This window comes from Caretta caretta, chromosome 1 (genome assembly GCF_965140235.1).
Source record: "Caretta caretta isolate rCarCar2 chromosome 1, rCarCar1.hap1, whole genome shotgun sequence".
In the NCBI taxonomy this organism is placed as follows: Eukaryota; Metazoa; Chordata; order Testudines; family Cheloniidae; genus Caretta; species Caretta caretta.
In genome coordinates this window covers 342,267,618-342,286,418 of record NC_134206.1, presented here as the reverse complement: position 1 = coordinate 342,286,418, position 18,801 = coordinate 342,267,618, and the positions used below count along the sequence as shown (strand labels likewise).

Below are 18,801 nucleotides of genomic sequence, written 5' to 3'. Positions count from 1 at the left end.
TAAAAAGGACAATATTTAGCTTATGATATGATGGTTAAAATGTTCATGAAGTTAAGCATTAATTTTACTTGATTATTCAGAAACATAATCCCTTCCAGTCTTAAAGAGCACCTCAGAACAGCAGGAATACTTAGCATTTACCCTTGTTGAACTTAAAAAACTTGTCAGTTGCCTTAGGTCAGCATGGGGTCTGCACGCCCAGCATGTCCGATGGGAATTTACAAAGGCCTAGCCAGGGAAATGGCGGAGTGGGGGAGAGAGATGTTTCAGTTGTTCTCCAAACTCTGAGGGGGAGTATAACTGGTCTGTTCATACTGATGGGTGCTAACTGATGTGCCTGTCATGAGACTTTAAGTTACTGTTTTTATTATTTGTATTGTAGCAATGTCTAGGAGCCAAAGTTATGGCCTGGGACCCCATTGTCCTAGGCATTGTACAAACACAGAACAAAAAGATGGTCTCTTCCCCCAAAGAACTTACAATGTAAGTAAAACACTACAGCAGTGGCTGCTTTAAAAATATCTTAGATGGATAACTTAGTTGGGTGATTGGGCAACAAAATGGTAGATGAAATTCAATGCTGATAAATGCAAAGCGATGCATATTTGGAAAACATAATCCCAACTATGCATACAAAATGAAGAGGTCTAAATTACCTGTTACCACTCATGAAAGAGATCTTGGAGTCATTGTGGATAGTTCTCTGAAAATATCCACGCAATGTGCAATGACAGTTAGAAAAGCTAACTATATTCAGAACCATTAGGAAAGGGATAGATAATAAGACAGAAAATATCATAATGCCACTCCAAGTTATACTGACACATTGAATACCACATGTATTACCCAGCACCCCATCTCAAAAAAGATATATTAGAAATGGAAAAAATACAGAGAAGAGCAAGAACAATGATTAAGGGTATGGAACAGCTTCCCTATGACGAGAGATTTAAAAAGACCGGGACTTTCAGCTTGGAAAAGAGATGACTAAGAGGGGATATGATAAAAGTCTATAAAATCATGACTGGTGTGGAGAAAGTAATTAAGGAAGTGTTATTTACTCCTTCTCATAACACAAGAACCAGGGGGTCACCCAATGAAATTAATAGGCAGCATGTTTAAAACAAATAGAAGGAAGTACTTTATCACACAATGCAGTCAACTTGTAGAACTAATTGCCAGGGGATGTTGTGAAGGCCAAAACTATAACAGCGTTCAAAATAGAATTAGGGTATGTCTACACTATGGAATTAGGTCGAATTTATAGAAGTCGGTTTTTTAGAAATCGGTTTTATATATTCGAGTGTGTGTGTCCCCACAGAAAATGCTCTAAGTGCATTAAGTGCATTACCTCAGCGGAGTGCTTCCACAGTACTGAGGCTAGAGTCGACTTCTGGAGCGTTGCACTGTGGCTGGCTATCCCACAGTTCCCGCAGTCTCCGCTGCCCATTGCAATTCTGGGTTGAGATCCCAATGCCTGATGGGGCTAAAACATTGTCGCGGGTGGGTCTGGGTACATATCGTCAGGCCCCCGTTCCCTCCGTGAAAGCAAGGGCAGACAATCGTTTCGCGCCTTTTTTCCTGAGTTACCTGTGCAGACGCCATACCACGGCAAGCATGGAGCCCGCTCAGGTAACCGTCACCCTATGTCTCCTGGGTGCTGGCAGACGTGGTACTGCATTGCTACACAGCAGCATCAACCCCTTGCCTTGTGGCAGCAGACGGTACAGTACAACTGGTAGCCGTCATCGTCATGTCCGAGGTGCTCCTGGCCACGTCGGCCAGGAGCGCCTGGGCAGACATGGGCGCAGGGACTAAATTTGGAGTGACTTGACCAGGTCATTCTCTTTAGTCCTGCAGTCAGCCCTATTGAACGTCTTATGGTGAGCAGGCAGGTGATACGGATTGCTAGCAGTCCTATTGCATCATCTTCTGCCGGGCAGCCATGAGATGTGGATGGCATGCAGTCCTTCTGCACAGTCTGCTGCCAGCCAAAGATGTAAAAGATAGATGGAGTGGATCAAAACAAGAAATAGACCAGATTTGTTTTGTACTCATTTGCTTCCCTCCCCTCCCCCATCTAGGGGACTCATTCCTCTAGGTCACACTGCAGTCACTCACAGAGAAGGTGCAGCGAGGTAAATCTAGCCATGTATCAATCAGAGGCCAGACTAACCTCCTTGTTCCAATAAGAACAATAACTTAGGTGCACCATTTCTTATTGGAACCCTCCGTGAAGTCCTGCCTGAAATACTCCTTGATGTAAAGCCACCCCCTTTGTTGATTTTAGCTCCCTGAAGCCAACCCTGTAAGCCGTGTCGTCAGTCGCCCCTCCCTCCGTCAGAGCAACGGCAGACAATCGTTCCGCGCCTTTTTTCTGTGCGGACGCCATACCAAGGCAAGCATGGAGGCCGCTCAGCTCACTTTGGCAATTAGGAGCACATTAAACACCACACGCATTATCCAGCAGTATATGCAGCACCAGAACCTGGCAGAGCGATACCGGGCGAGGAGGTGACGTCAGCGCGGTCACGTGAGTGACCAGGACATGGACACAGATTTCTCTGAAAGCATGGGCCCTGCCAATGCATGCATCATGGTGCTAATGGGGCAAGTTCATGCTGTGGAACGCCGATTCTGGGCTCGGGAAACAAGCACAGACTGGTGGGACTGCATAGTGTTGCAGGTCTGGGACGATTCCCAGTGGCTGCGAAACTTTCGCATGCGTAAGGGCACTTTCATGGAACTTTGTGACTTGCTTTCCCCTGCCCTGAAGCGCATGAATACCAAGATGAGAGCAGCCCTCACAGTTGAGAAGCGAGTGGCGATAGCCCTGTGGAAGCTTGCAACGCCAGACAGCTACCGGTCAGTTGGGAATCAATTTGGCGTGGGCAAATCTACTGTGGGGGCTGCTGTGATGCAAGTAGCCCACGCAATCAAAGATCTGCTGATATCAAGGGTAGTGACCCTGGGAAATGTGCAGGTCATAGTGGATGGCTTTGCTGCAAACTGTGGTGGGGCCATAGACGGAACCTATATCCCTATCTTGGCACCGGAGCACCAAGCCGCCGAGTACATAAACCGCAAGGGGTACCTTTCAATAGTGCTGCAAGCTCTGGTGGATCACCAGGGACGTTTCACCAACATCAACGTGGGATGACCGGGAAAGGTACATGACGCTCGCATCTTCAGGAACTCTGGTCTGTTTCAAAAGCTGCAGGAAGGGACTTTATTCCCAGACCAGAAAATAACTGTTGGGGATGTTGAAATGCCTATATGTATCCTTGTGGACCCAGCCTACCCCTTAATGCCATGGCTCATGAAGCCGTACACAGGCAGCCTGGACAGTGGTCAGGAGCTGTTCAACTACAGGCTGAGCAAGTGCAGAATGGTGGTAGAATGTGCATTTGGACGTTTAAAGGTGCGCTGGCGCAGTTTACTGACTCGCTTAGACCTCAGCGAAACCAATATTCCCACTGTTATTACTGCTTGCTGTGTGCTCCACAATATCTGTGAGAGTAAGGGGGAGATGTTTATGGTGGGGTGGGAGGTTGAGGCAAATCGCCTGGCTGCTGGTTACGCGCAGCCAGACACCAGGGCAGTTAGAAGAGCACAGGAGGGTGCGGTACGCATCAGAGAAGCTTTGAAAACCAGTTTCATGACTGGCCAGGCTACGGTGTGAAAGTTCTCTTTGTTTCTCCTTGATGAAACCCCCCCGCCCCTTGGTTCACGCTACTTCCCTGTAAGCTAACCACCCTCCCCTCCTCCCTTCGATCATTGCTTGCAGAGGCAATAAAGTCATTGTTGCTTCACATTCATGCATTCTTTATTCATTCATCACACAAATAGGGGGATGACTACCAAGGTAGCCCAGGAGGGGTGGTGGAGGAGGGAAGGAAAATGCCACACAGCACTTTAAAAGTTTACAACTTTAAAATTTATTGAATGCCAGCCTTCTTTTTTTGGGGGCAATCCTCTGTGGTGGAGTGGCTGGTTGGCCGGTGGCCCCCCCACCACGTTCTTGGCCGTCTGGGTGTGGAGGCTATGGAACTTGGGGAGGAGGCAGTTGGTTACACAGGGGCTGTAGCGGCAGTCTGTGCTCCAGCTGCCTTTGCTGCAGCTCAACCAGACACTGGAGCATACTGGTTTGGTCCTGCAGCAGCCTCAGCATTGAATCCTGCCTCCTCTCATCACGCTGCTGCCACATTTGAGCTTCAGCCCTGTCTTCAACCCGCCACTTACTCTCTTCAGCCCGCCACCTCTCCTCCCGGTCATTTTGTGCTTTCCTGCACTTCTACATTATTTGCCTCCATGTATTCGTCTGTGCTCTGTCAGTGTGGGAGGACAGCATGAGCTCGGAGAACATTTCATCGCAAATGCGTTTTTTTTTCTTTCTAATCTTCACTAGCCTCTGGGAAGGAGACGATCCTGTGATCATTGAAACACATGCAGCTGGTGGAGAAAAAAAAAGGGACAGCGGTATTTAAAAAGACACATTTTATAAAACAGTGGCTACACTCTTTCAGGGTAAACCTTGCTGTTAACATTACATACATAGCACATGTGCTTTCGTTCCAAGGTCGCATTTTGCATCCCCGCACCGCTTGGCTACCCCCTCAACCCTCCCTCCTCCCCGTGGCTAACAGCGGGGAACATTTCTGTTCAGCCACAGGCAAACAGCCCAGCAGGAACGGGCTCCTCTGAGTGTCCCCTGAAGAAAAGCACCCTATTTCAACCAGGTGACCATGAATGATATCTCACTCTCCTGAGGATAACACAGAGAGATAAAGAACGGATGTTGTTTGAACACCAGCAACATACACTGCAATGCTTTGTTGTACAATGATTCCCGAGTACGTATTACTGGCCTGGAGTGGTAAAGTGTCCTACCATGAAGGACGCAATAAGGCTGCCCTCCCCAAAAACCTTTTGCAAAGGCTTTGGGAGTACATCCAGGAGAGCCGCGAATGCCAGGGCAAAGTAATCCTTTCACATGCTTGCTTTTAAACCATGTATAGTATTTTAAAAGGTACACTCACCGGAGGTCCCTTCTCCCCCTGCCGGGTCCAGGAGTCAGCCTTGGGTGGGTTCGGGGGGTACTGGCTCCAGGTCCAGGGTGAGAAACAGTTCCTGGCTGTCGGGAAAACCGGTCTCTCCGCTTGCTTGCTGTGAGCTATCTACAACCTCATCATCATCATCATCTTCTTCGTCCCCAAAACCTGCTTCCGTGTTGCCTCCATCTCCATTGAAGGAGTCAAACAACATGGCTGGGGTAGTGGTGGCTGAACCCCCTAAAATGGCATGCAGCTCATCATAGAAGTGGCATGTTTGGGGCTCTGACCCGGAGCAGTCATTCGCCTCTCTGGTTTTCTGGTAGGCTTGCCTCAGCTCCTTCAGTTTCATGCGGCACTGCTTCGGGTCCCTGTTATGGCCTCTGTCCTTCATGCCCTGGGAGATGTTGACAGATTTTGGCATTTCAAAAACTGGAACGGAGTTCTGATAGCACGGATTCCTCTCCCCATACAAAAAGAAAAGGAGTACTTGTGGCATCTTAGAGACTAACCAATTTATTTGAGCATGAGCTTTCGTGAGCTACAGCTCACTTCATCGGATGCATACCGTGGAAACTGCAGCAGACTTTATATATACACAGAGAATATGAAACAATACCTCCTCCCACCCCACTGTCCTGCTGGTAATAGCTTATCTAAAGTGATCATCAGGTGGGCCATTTCCAGCACAAATCCAGGTTTTCTCACCCTCCACCCCCCCACACAAATTCACTCTCCTGCTGGTGCTAGCCCATCCAAAGTGACAGCTCTTTACATAATGTTCTGGTTTAACTTGGATTTAAACTTGGAGAGTGGTCAGTTTAGATGAGCTATTACCAGCAGGAGAGTGAGTTTGTGTGTGTATGGGGGTGGGGGGGATGTGAGAAAACCTGGATTTGTGCAGGAAATAGCCCGACTTGATTATGCAAAGAGTTGTCACTTTGGATGGGCTAGCACCAGCAGGAGAGTGAATTTGTGTGGGGGGGTGGAGGGTGAGAAAACCTGGATTTGTGCTGGAAATGGCCCACCTGATGATCACTTTAGATAAGCTATTACCAGCAGGACAGTGAGGTGGGAGGAGGTATTGTTTCATATTCTCTGTGTATATATAAAGTCTGCTGCAGTTTCCACGGTATGCATCCGATGAAGTGAGCTGTAGCTCATGAAAGCTCATGCTCAAATAAATTGGTTAGTCTCTAAGGTGCCAGAAGTACTCCTTTTCTTTTTGCGAATACAGACTAACACGGCTGTTACTCTGAAATCTCCCCATACAGCGATCAGATCCCGTACCTCCCGTTCAGTCCATGCTGGAGCTCCTTTGCGATTCTGGTACTCCATTATGGTCACCTCTGCTGATGAGCTCTACATGGTCACCTGCAGCTTGCCACGCTGGCCAAACAGGAAATGAGATTCAAAAGTTCACAGTTCTTTTCCTGTCTACCTGGCTAGTGCATCTGAGTTGAGAGTGCTGTCCAGAGCGGTCACAATGGAGCACTCTGGGATAGCTCCCAGAGGCCAATACTGTCGAATTGTGTCCACAGTACCCCAAATTCAACCCGGCAAGGCCTATTTAAGCGCTAATCCACTTGTCAGGGATGAAGAAAGGAAATCGATTTTAAGAGCCCTTTAAGTCGAAATAAAGGGCTTCATCGTGTGGACGGGTGCAGGTTTACATCGATTTAACGCTGCTAAATTCGACCTAAAGTCCTAGTGTAGACCAAGGCTTAGATAAGTTCATGGAGGATAGGTCCATCAATGGCTTTTAGCCAGGATGGGCAGGGATGCATGCAACCCTTTGCTCTGAGTGTCCCTAGCCTCTGATTCCCAGAAAGCATGAGCAGACGACAGGGGATGGATCCCTTGACAATTCCCTGTTCTGTTCATTCCTTCTGAAGCACCTTGCATTGGCCACTGTCAGAGGAGAAGATACTATGCTAGATAGACTATTGGTCAGATCCAATATGGCCATTCTTATGTTCTTATAACTTTATCTTAGTATTTGCAGTAAGCACCAGATGGTCTCTTAACTTCCTTGGGTATTACCTCAGAAATGAAGAATACCAGAGAATATGAATATCTATGGCACACCCTCTCTGTGACAAAATTCACAGGGTCAGTGCACAGCTTAAATTCCACTTAAGACCTGTTTTGAGGACCCTCTGCACATGGGGTGAAGTTCACCTCTACTCCGGGAAAGTGATCTAGTTATCAAAGGCAAAACTGCAACTTTTTAAGCATGACCAGTGTATATAAAATGTGCATCTTCAAAGCACTAGTACCAACATTAATTAATTAATCCTCACAGCACTCCTGTAAATATTATGATTGGTTAAAAATTAACAAAATCAGGCAACAGTATCTTTTGTGGTTTTACTTTGCATATTTATTTTTTTTTCCTGAGAAACACTCGAAAGTTATTGTGCTTCTTCAATATTTGGCACAAATTTCTTTCCAGTTTTTTGCATTCCTAAATTCTAGTGGTACAAGAAATTGCATTGAAAGATGTTTTATTTTGTTTTTGATTTGAAATAATAACAAAGTAGTCACAATAGTAAAAATATCGGGGGGCGGAAGTATTATCTACCTTTTACAAATAGGAAACAGAGCAGTGAACAGTTGCTGACCAACTTGCAGTGTTGCTAACTCTTGTACTTTTATCATTGGTCTCACATTATTTGGTGTTTTACTTAAAGCCCTAGACCCTGAAGTCATGTGATTGCATCAGAATTTCAGCTTTAATTAACGAAAAAAAGATTAAGTTTCTAGCCCTCACAGTTGCAGAGGGAACCTCGAAAACATGAGTCCTAAAGGTTCAAACATCAAAAGGCAAAAAAAAAAAAAAAACAACTTCAGATGGATTATTTTTAAAACCTCATGATTTTAAATCCGACCATACGATTTTGGGGGCTTGACTCAAGTTTTTGAATACTTGGAGTTCACAATACTGGACTTGTCTTAGGGAGTCAGTTTCAGAGCCAGAACGAGAGTTTGGTCCTAGTAACTGTGTAACTGTTACGTCTTTCTTTACTTTCTACTGAACCTTCATATGTCTAATGGCGGCTGTCAGTAGACCCAATCGGCCGTTTTGTGTGCATTTCAGCGCAGACTGCCCCAAAGGAGACACACACACAGTTCCTTGAGACTTTGCTTTTGTTTTGTCATGGTTTTTTTTTTTTACTTTAATCTAATCTTACTAATGGTATTTGTCCACCCTTTGTGTATGGACAAACATAAGACTCAGTAATTCATAGCTACTACTTGCAGAATGTTGGAGGATTATTTCTAGAGTGTGTCACATCTCAATTATTCTCAATTGCAAGTGTGTGCCTTTTGTTTAGATTATCTAAAAGGTTTTAGGATTTTTAGATTTCAGCTGAGACAACTAGGACAGGAGCCACCAAGCAGCTGTGCTCCCTAAAGCTGCGAACAGACATTTAGACTGTCTGCTGCTGAATTTCAACAGTCATGCTTTTCCACAGCCATGAACTCTTGGAATTTCTAAATTAGCATTTCCATCTTTCCACCACCTGAGGATGCCATCTGCTGTTTTTCTCTCATACACCCAACTTTTCAGGGTGTTTCTTTGGCTGTTCACAAATTCCATTTTGGTGGGACTTTGATATTTTGTTGTTTTATTTTTGGCATTTATATATTTATTTGGCAATATAACTCCTTAAAATGCAAGGGAGATGTGGCATTTTTTTGCTTTCTTCTTTCCCCAATGCATTCTATCACTGAGTAAATCATCTTTTCATTTGAGATGTCTGTTGAAGTGCACCGGTCAGGTATTAGAACCTATCGAGTCAAGATCTGTGTTTGCCCCTAAGTCATGGTGCACCTGGGGGTTGCTACCAATTACTGTGTCACAAACAAAGTTTGGTAAATGCCATCTTCCAGAGATCCAGAGGGAGTAAGGATTACTCCAGCTTAACTGGCCAGTCAGACAGGGTTCTTGGTTGCTTTCCATCACAAAGGACATATTGGTGAATCTGGTCCTACACAGTTTTATAGCCAACGTCCCCTCAACCTGGCCATTGCTAGTTTGTAGTGACTGCACATCATTGGTATCTGAAAATTTTTTAGAAACTCATGTGAGATGAAACTCATGTTCCTCTTGAACAGCTGCTCATATGACCAAAAACCTCATCACAGTTCTCACTAACTGGTATTTGTAATAAGAATACTGATTTAAATGTATATATGCCCTCTATAATGTATAAAGTACCAAACTAACTTCAGATATGCTTGTCCTAGTTCTGCATTCTTTGTGCAGTGAAGGTTTTAGAGGCATAAGGAATGCAAGTTGGGGCCATTAATCACCTCAGGGTGGGATTTTCTAAAGCATTCCTCTTGGTCTACCTCTGCTCCCATGGACTCAGTGAATAAAATTCCTGCTGACGTCAATGGTTAGGCCAACGCAAGCATTAAGTGCTTCTGAAAATCCCATCCTGCAAGCTTGCAATATCAACAGGTTCAGAAAAGGGCAACAAAAATTATTAGGGGTATGGACCGGCTTCCATATGAGTTTAATAAGACTGGGACTTTTCAGCTTGGAAAAGAGATGGCTAAGGGGAGATAGGATGGAAGTCTATAAAATCATGACTAGTATAGAGAAAGTAGATAAGGAAGTGTTGTTTAGTACGTCTCATAACACATGAAATAGGAGTCACCAAATGAAATTAATAGGCAGCAGGTTTAAAACAAACAAAAGGGAGTATTTCTTCACACAACACACAGTCAGCCTGTGGAACTCCTTGCCAGAGGATGTTGTGAAGTCAAAGACTATAAAAGGGTTCAAAAAAGAATTAGATAAATTCATGGAGGCTAGGTCCATCAATGGCTATTATCCAGGATGGGCAGGAATGGTGTCCCTAGCCTCTGTTTGCCAGAAGCTGGGAATGAGCGACAGGGGATGGATCACTTGATGATTACCTGTTCTGTTCATTCCCTCTGGGGCACCTGGCATTGGCTACTGTTGGAAGATATTGGGCTAGATGGACCCTGGATCTGACCGTTCTTATGTTCACAGGGGCCTGGCATTCAAGACGCTGGCTTAATGAGGTCCTTTCAGCTGAGTGTGTCCCCCTCATTTGGGACAGTTTTGCTCCCCTTTACTCAGACAATAAAGACAACAACATTGATAACAACATTTCACTACCCCTGCTTTCAGTAATAAAGTGATTTTTAACCCAAAACCAGTCAAAGCTGATCACTTGGTGCTACACAGCTCTTGTCTGCTAGATACCGATACAGAGCAGGTGTGTTCATATAAATACAGTTTGCTCCTGAAGTCTCTCTCCCTCCCCAACTAGCAAGCAGGGGAGAGCTCATTCAGACCCTGCTTACACCTACCTTACAGGGGTTTGGTGGGCATAAATAAATTAAAGATTGTGAGGTCTTCAGATACTATGGAAGTGGTGGTCATATAAGTACCTTAGACAAGGAAGATACTGATCTCTGTTGTACCAGCATAACTCCTTTGCAGCCAGTGTAGCTGCTCTGTTTTTACACTAGTGTAATAGAGGGGAATTGTGGTTCCCCCAGAACAAAGGTGATATACATTGGCGAGACAGAGTCATGAAAGTTTGCACTGTTAGCATCTGCTTTTGGGGTGAAATATCACCCTTTTCAAAGCACCGAGCACAATATCTATGCACTGATTAAGTCCCACTTAAGTCTTATTTTAAGTGTTTAAGAGGTTCATAGGCCACATGCTGGCTCTCAGCAGAGGAGGTGAATGTTAGCCAAAATTAATAGACGACTTCAGTTTCTTGTCCCATCAATCTAGTAACTTTCACCAGCCCTGAAAAGCCCCCAGAGAGCTCAAATCGAGATTTCTGGCCTAATTTGTTCATGTTAATGAATGAGAGAGGCTTTTCCCTAATTGATAGTTTGGAGTAGAAGTGTGGACTTTTTTGTTCGTTGATTGCCTTGGCCATTGTTAGAGCTGTATTTAAATTGGTAGGTTGGCACTTCACTTCCACATTTTTTTCACGCTGCAATTTCCAGAGTCAGTTAAGTCATCTGATGATGTTGTTTAATTCACTTATAAATAACAGGGTTCGTAGAACAAGGGGACCGCCACGAAGAAATTATAGCCCCGCCAGAACATTTCTACCGGTGACACATGCACACTTTTTATTTCAAAATTATTATTGTAGTGCTTTTATTTATTTATATATTTATTTATTTAACGATATGTTAAAGGGAAAAGTTAGTTTTAACCAACAACCACAACAACAAAAAAAAGAGATATAAATGGCAAAACTCCCACTGATTTTCAACAGCAGCAAGATCTGGTCCTATATATTTCTGCTTCAGCAAAACTGATTTTTCTTCAGACTTTAGGGAAAAAAGAGAAGAAATTAAATGAGTGTTCAGATGGGAAAACTTTTTGTGACATCAAACTCCCTCCGGAAAGGCTATCGTCAAGTCCTCATGTACTAGCACATGCATTTTGGAAGGGATATAAACTCACTTGTTTCATGGCACAAGCCAGTCTCTAACGATGGGGGTTATTCCTTAATGTACTGCTGGGTTTATTGCACCTCCTCAGAAGCATCTAGTATGGGCTGGGATGCTGTTGGTGGCAGATTGCTGTGTTAGTTGGACTGCTGATCTGATCAGCTATGGCAGTTGCTATGTACCTACAATGCAGTCCTGTAAATGGCCTCCTAGTTCTCCCAATGGTAAAGCTACTCCACCATTTTATATTTGTGATGCATAAATTAAAGGGGCTTGTGTATTCATGGAAGTAGCCAAAGGAAACACAGGCAGCAAGGGCAAGCTATTGGAAAGGGCACTTACGAATGCTGGGATGCTTTTCCCAGCTCAAACCACCTAAAATTCATGTGGTTCCACTGTGAGTTTCTTCACAATGCCCAGCAGCCAGTTACTTTGGATTGGTTTCTGAGGCTGAGATCCTGAAAGGGATTTAGGCACCTAACTCATTAATGTCAATGAGATCTACATGCTTATATCCATCTGAGGATCTGGGCCTGAGAGGCTAACCTCTCTAGGGGAGACGACAGTACTTTACATATTGGGGATTGGCACTGGTCCTTAAGCCTAGTGCAAGGGCCAGTCACAATTTCAGTCCCTGTGTTCAAGGGCATTGCTTCCTCCACATCACTCGAAAAGGTGGCGGAGAAGAATGGGAAGAGCTTTCCTCTGTACCAGCTGCAGAGGAGACTAGACACATCAGGCAGAAGGCATTATTATCCTAAAGGATGGTTCCGCCCGTGACCCCTGTATGTACTAGGAACATCTGGGAAGGGTGGTACCATTTTGATGAACATTCACCTCCCAAAATGTCCCTGGGGTGTGGAGATTGTGGACAGCCCCAAATCTGCTCTCGGGGATAGAAATATAATTTTTTTGGTCATTTTTCCACCATACAAACCTTGAGAATTCACTGAAGTAGAGCTGAGAGTATTAGGGATATTATCTATTACGGTTTAGTGTTTTTAAATTTCTGTACCCTTATCATTTTGGTACACAGGCCTTTCTTTCATTCGGGGAAAGTGGTGCAAAAATAGCCATCAGGATGTTTATACACAGGGACATTAAGGTCCAGGGCCAGATTCTCAGGTTGTGTAAACTGGTATAGCTCCTGGTCTCTTTTAGCCTTTGGTGGTCCCAGCTGGGACTGGAAATCAGGACTTCTGACATTTGCTCCCAGCTCCAACACTGACTACTGTATGTGAACTTTTGCATGTCACTTATACGTCCAGCACCTCAGTTTATCCAGTTTCTAAAGAGGGGACAATTATTAGCTGAACACTTTCCCTCAAAACTGTTTCTTATGGAAAACTGGGTTTTCAGGTAAACAATTTATTTTCTTTTCTGACAAAAGTCATCTGCTTTCAATGGAAAATTTTGAGTTTTCAGTGGAAAACAAAAATTTTTGGCTGAAAACCAAAAGTTTTCAGGTTTCAGTTAAAAATTTTCAGACCTGGGGTTGTTTGATGAAAAATCAAAATTTTCAATGAGGGGAAAGGGAAAAACAATTTTTTCTAACAACTCTATTAATAGTATTTATAATATCTCCCATTCTCATTTGAAAAATACTTTGAGATCCTCAGACAAAAAGTGCAAGGAATTGTAATTCATAATTAATTTGTCCCCTGAATTTCTTCTACACAAAGGAGATCAAAACCTACTTCCTGAAAATGTCAGCAATAACTAGATGCACACAATACAAAACTGTTTGAAACTGTTCATTTCCTTTACTGGCAAAAGACTCTGAACTTCCTGTAACTATAGCAACATAACCACAAGCTGCTCAATTTTAGACACTTTTCATACATTATCTGTTTTTTTTTCCAGAGTTAAAAAGCTAACAGGACACACCTTGTAGTTTGTTTGTCTTGTTAAGCTAAATTGAATAATAGGTGATTAATGGAATGAATAAAATATAAGTCCTTTTCCTAGATCCTGGTATATTTAATTTTAAGATTTAGGATTCTTTATAAATGTGTGAAAATGGTCCTCATACCTGATAAGTATCAGCAAGATAAGTAATCACCTCTTTAACTTGAAGCACGTGAGTAGGCCCAGGGAGAAGACACGATCACCCCTGCAGTGTCACCAGCTCTCAAGATTTTATCGTGGTCTTGCCATATGATGTGTTTTTCCTAAAAGCCACAGCTCCAGGAGTCATTGAATTATTGGAGAAGCTCAGATTTTTTTAAATAAAAGTAAGTTCCTAGCCCTCAGAGTTGTGGCACAAAGCTGGATAACATGAACCTCAAAGGCTCAGAAACCAGAAGACAAAGGAAAAGACCCCCACCACCTAATTATTATTTTTTAAAAATCTCAAGGATTTTGAACCAATTTTATAATTTCTTGGGGACCTGACTCATTATTTTTTAATGCTTGGGGTTGGCAATACTACTTCTGTCAGTAAGATGTCAGTATCACCATTTCGTTTAGGCCTCATTTCATAACTCGTCATGGTGGAGGTATTGATGGGCTGAACTCAATGGGAAAATATGGGTAGGAAGGATTAGGGCAGGGACTGTCTTTTGGTTCTGTTTGTACTGCACCTAGCAAAATGGTGTCCTTGCCTATGACTGAAAAACATGGCTAAATAATATGGGGAAAGGAGGAGCTGGGGAACTATAGACCAGTCAGCCTGACCTCAATACCTGAGAAGTTACTGGGGCAATGTATAAAACATTCAATCTGCAAATACCTGAAGGACAAAGGGGTGATCACTAGCAGCCAGAATGGATTTACTAAGAACAAATCATGCCCAAACCAGCTTGATTTCCTTCTTTGAAAAGGTAAGTGGTTTGTTGAATAGGGGGAATGCAGTGGACATAATATACATATGCCATTCTCATCAGTAAGCTGGAGAAATGCAGGCTCGGTAGAACCACCATTCAGTGGATATATAATTTGTTAAACAACTGAAAACAAAGAGTAACTATTAATGGAATGATGTCACACTGGAAGGAGGTCTCAAGGGGGGGAGGGATAGCTCAGTGGTTTGAGCATTGGCCTGCTAAACCCAGGGTTGTGAGTTCAATCCTTGAGGGGGCCATTTAGGGATGGGGCAAAAATGGGTCCTGCTTTCAGCCTGGGGTTGGACTAGATGACCTCCTGAGGTCCCTTCCAACCCCGATATTCTATGATTCTAAGTCTGGTTCCACAGGGATGTGTTCTGGGTCCAGTGTTATTTAACATCTTTATTAATGACCTGGATGTTGGAATAGAGAGCATACTGATCAGATTTGCATATGACACAAAGCTAAGGGGGGATTGCAAACATTTTGGAGGACAGAGCTCAAATTCAGAGGAATCTTGAAAAATTGGAGAACTGGGCTGTAGACAACAAAATGAAATTCAACAAAGACAAATGTAAGGTGCTACATTCAGGAAAGAAAAAACCAAATGCACAAATACAGAATGGAGCATAACTGGCTTGGCAGCAGCACTGCTGAGAAGGAGCTTGTGGTGGATCAAACCTCAACATGAGTCAACAGTGCGATGCTGTTGCAACAAAAAAGCAAATACAATTCTGGGGTACATTAACGGAAGAGGTGATAATACCGCTCTACTTGGCACTGGTTAGGCCTCAGCTTCAATACTATGTCCAATTTTGGTCACTGCTATATAGAAAGGATGCAGAGGCAAGTGACAAAGATGAGCAAAAGGATGGAATGCAAGCCATAGGGGCAAAGGCTGAAGAAGCTAGCTATGTTTAATGTGAAAAAGAGGAGCTCAAGAGGGGAAATGATAGCGGTTTTCAAATACTGGAAAGGCTGCCATAAAAAAAGGGAGAAAAATGTTCTCTCTTACCACAGAGGGCAGGACAAGAGGCAATGGGTTCAAATAACAAGGTAGCAGATTTAGATTAAATCTCAGGAAAAATTTCCTAACTGTAAGAACAGTAGGACAATGAAACAAAGGCCGAGGAAAGTCGTAGAATCTCTTTCACTGGAGGTTTTCAAAAAAAGGCTGGATAGCCATCTCTTTTGGGTGGTTTAGTCACAACAAATCCTGCATCTTGGCAGGGGTTCGACTAAATACCCCTTCCGGTCCCTCTTAATCCCATGGCTCTGTGATTCTATGATCCTAATAACATTTCACCTTTTGTCACAAATATCCCAAATGGTGAAAATCTGTTAGCACCAGTGTTAGCACTGGCTCGTATCAAATACACAAATTCATTAAAATAAGATCTGTTCACAGATAATTCACATAAAGAATAAAGACTAAATACTCCACACTTCTAAAGGGGAATACACACAATAAGATCAATAGCCGTGACCAGCTTCAGGTAAGCAGTTTAAGTCTCTTTGCTATTATTATTTGTATTACATAGCACCTACCAGCCCCACAACCATGACCCTGCTATGCGAGCAAGTACACACAGTAAGAAAAAATAGCTGCCTCCTAGAGGCATGCAATCTAAATAGATGATGCTCATCTTTGTAGATGGGGAACTGATGCACGTTAGATTAAGTAATTTGCCCAAGGTCACACAGGAATCCTGTAGCAAAGCCAGGACTTAAACCCAGATGTTCTGAGTTCTAGTCTAGTACCTTAGCCACAAAAGCCACCCTTCTTCCTCCCCCATTTCAACAAAGCTTCCATTTAAATGTGTGCGTTCTTAAATCAAGTCCTAGCTGCCCTTGGTTGTTGCAACTAGAGCTGTGTGTTGAGGACCCTTACCCTAATTACCACAATTCCTCTGAGGGGGGAGGCTTCCATTAGAAATACTTTGCCCTCCATTTTGAATTCCTTCTCCAGACAGATGGCTCCAGGTGCAGAGAGCAGCCAGAGGCAGGTACGTTTTAAAAACAAATGAAAGAGAATAGGAATAGTGAAAAGAAAAGAGAGAGGAAATACTGGGAAACAGCCCATATCCCTCTGTCCTGCCTGCCCCATTTTTAGATTTGAAAGAATATAGGGGGAAAAGGAAAGAAATAACCTTTGGTCACACTTGTCTGCAATGGGGACCATTTAGATTCAACAATATCAGCAGCCAGAGCTGATGAAAGCAGATTAAAATTCTGAGAGCTGTACTGGGGCGATGATAACAGATTTTGTGGGGGAGGGATTGGGAAGGTGGATAACTGACTGGGTGGTTAGCAAATGGGCTGAGAACTAGGTACGGAACAATTGAAAGCATGGAATGTAGTTAACAGGCTAAAGACAAAAAGTAGGAGGACACATAACGTTGAGCCGCTTAGAATAGGTATCGAGTACAAACAAAATGTGTGGATAATAAACCTGAATTAATGTGTAACTTCATTACAGTAACCTATTTCCTCCCTCCCTCAGTCATATAGTCCATGCAATAAATTATGATTTGTGTAGCATGCTCAGTGGAACTGTAAAAACTTGAGACTCAAGTGACTGGGAAGGCATGTAAGGTAGTAGAACCAGGTGTTCCAGACTAAAGTCTGGGGACAAGAAAGGAAGAACTTACATACAGGAAAGGAATTCAGAGCTGTACTTGCAGAGCCAGGCTGGGTGACCACGTTTTAAAATCAGAACGTTGGGACAACATTATTAATATCACCAGGAACAGAGTAGTGTGAAAGTTTTGGTATCTGGAGGAGTGTCATATGGAACAAGATTGGCATGGGATGGGGAGCTGGTTAGGAGGATTTTGGTAACTAGGTTGGGTGCTGGATATGTATCAAAATTGGGACAAAACCCCAGTTTCAATTGGCTAGGACAGTCCAGGAAGGGATACTCCTGGGAAAACCAGGATGTTTGGTGAAGTCAGGTCCCTTAAAAAAGATCTTATCCTACAACCCAAACCTACAAGGGACTCCACATAAGGGAGAGCCCCTTTGATTCCCATAGGGTTCAAATGCTTGCAAGCAGTTGATATTGGTTTAGATTATCATGGCTAACTCTACAAGGAAAACAGTTAGAAAAATATTTACCTTTTAGAATGACATATAATTTTTGCCTTTGATTAGAGTACAGAGCAGTGCATTAAGCTTATATTATTCTGGTCTTCCTAAAGTAATTACCAATAACTAGTAGGAAAAAAACATAATTGCTCATTCAGTGGCATTAAGTATTGCAAGGAATCCCTTTTCAGCATGTTAGTCTTTTTCGTATAAACTATTCGAAATATGTTTGAAAATTCTGGCTAATCCAGTGTGAAATCATATTTACTGTAAAAACTACTGCACATGAAGAAATGCATCCTGGCAGTGTTATTAATCGGCTTTTCTACATTGCAGATATAGAATAATCACTTGGGCTGATTTAGTTAAAACAAGAATTCACTGCAGTTCCTTTTAGCTCCATGAAAAAGGCTTTGACAAAGTTTTTGTATCTAGCCACAATGTTTAGCAGATCCAGGGAAAGAGGATCAGAAATTCTTATCCTTAATATCCAATTTTTGTTTATGTAATGTTATATTTTCTTTAAGCTTTAACAGATTCACTAACGGTTTTGAAAAAAATGCAGTATAAAACTCCTGAATATAAAATAAATGATACTTATGTTAGCAACAGGAAGAAAGTCAAAGAAAGTGTGGGCCCCTTACTGAATGAGGGAGGCAACGCAGTGACAGAGGATGTGGAAAAAGCTGATGTACTCAATGCTTTTTTTGCCTCTGTCTTTACGAACAAGATCAGCTCCCAGACTACTACACTGTGCAGCACAGCATGGGGAGGAGGTGATCAGCCCTCTGTGGAGAAAGAAGTGGTTTGGGACTATTTAGAAAAGCTGGACGAGCACAAGTCCATGGGGCCGGATGTGCTGCATCCAAGAGTGCTAAAAGAGTTGGCAGATGCGATTGCAGAGCCATTGGCCATTATCCTTGAAAACTCATGGCGATCAGGGGAGGTCCCGGATGATTGAAAAAGGCTAATGTAGTGCCCATCTTTTAAAAAGGGAAGAAGGAGGATCCGGGGAACTACAGGCCAGTCAGCCTCACCTCAGTCCCTGGAAAAATCATGGAGCAGGTCCTTAAGGAATCAATTCTGAAGCACTTAGAGGAGAGGAAAGTGATCAGGAATAGTCAGCATGGATTCACCAAGGGGAAGGCATGGCAAGGCATGCCTGACTAATGTAATTGCCTTCTATGATGAGATAACTGGCTCTGTGAATGAGGGGAAAGCAGTGGACATGTTATTTCTTGACTTTAGCAAAGCTTTTGATACAGTCTCCCACAGTATTCTTGCCAGCAAGTTAAAGAAGAATGGGCTTGATGAATGGACTATAAGGTGGATAGAAAGCTGGCTAGATCGTCGGGCTCAATGGGTAGTGATCA

At 43.3% G+C, this 18,801-nt stretch overlaps 1 long non-coding RNA gene across 1 annotated transcript in view; it reads right to left on the bottom strand.

The window, feature by feature from the left end:
• Nucleotides 1-3,969: 3,969 nt before the first annotated feature.
• Nucleotides 3,970-18,801, bottom strand: part of LOC125630530 (uncharacterized) — a 43,921-nt gene continuing 29,089 nt past the window's right edge. Inside the window, exons 3-4 of the long non-coding RNA XR_007354691.2 lie at nt 5,040-5,448; nt 3,970-4,452 (exon numbers count right to left, since the gene is read on the bottom strand). This is a non-coding gene — a long non-coding RNA (uncharacterized LOC125630530). The remainder of the gene's footprint in view (nt 4,453-5,039; nt 5,449-18,801) is intronic.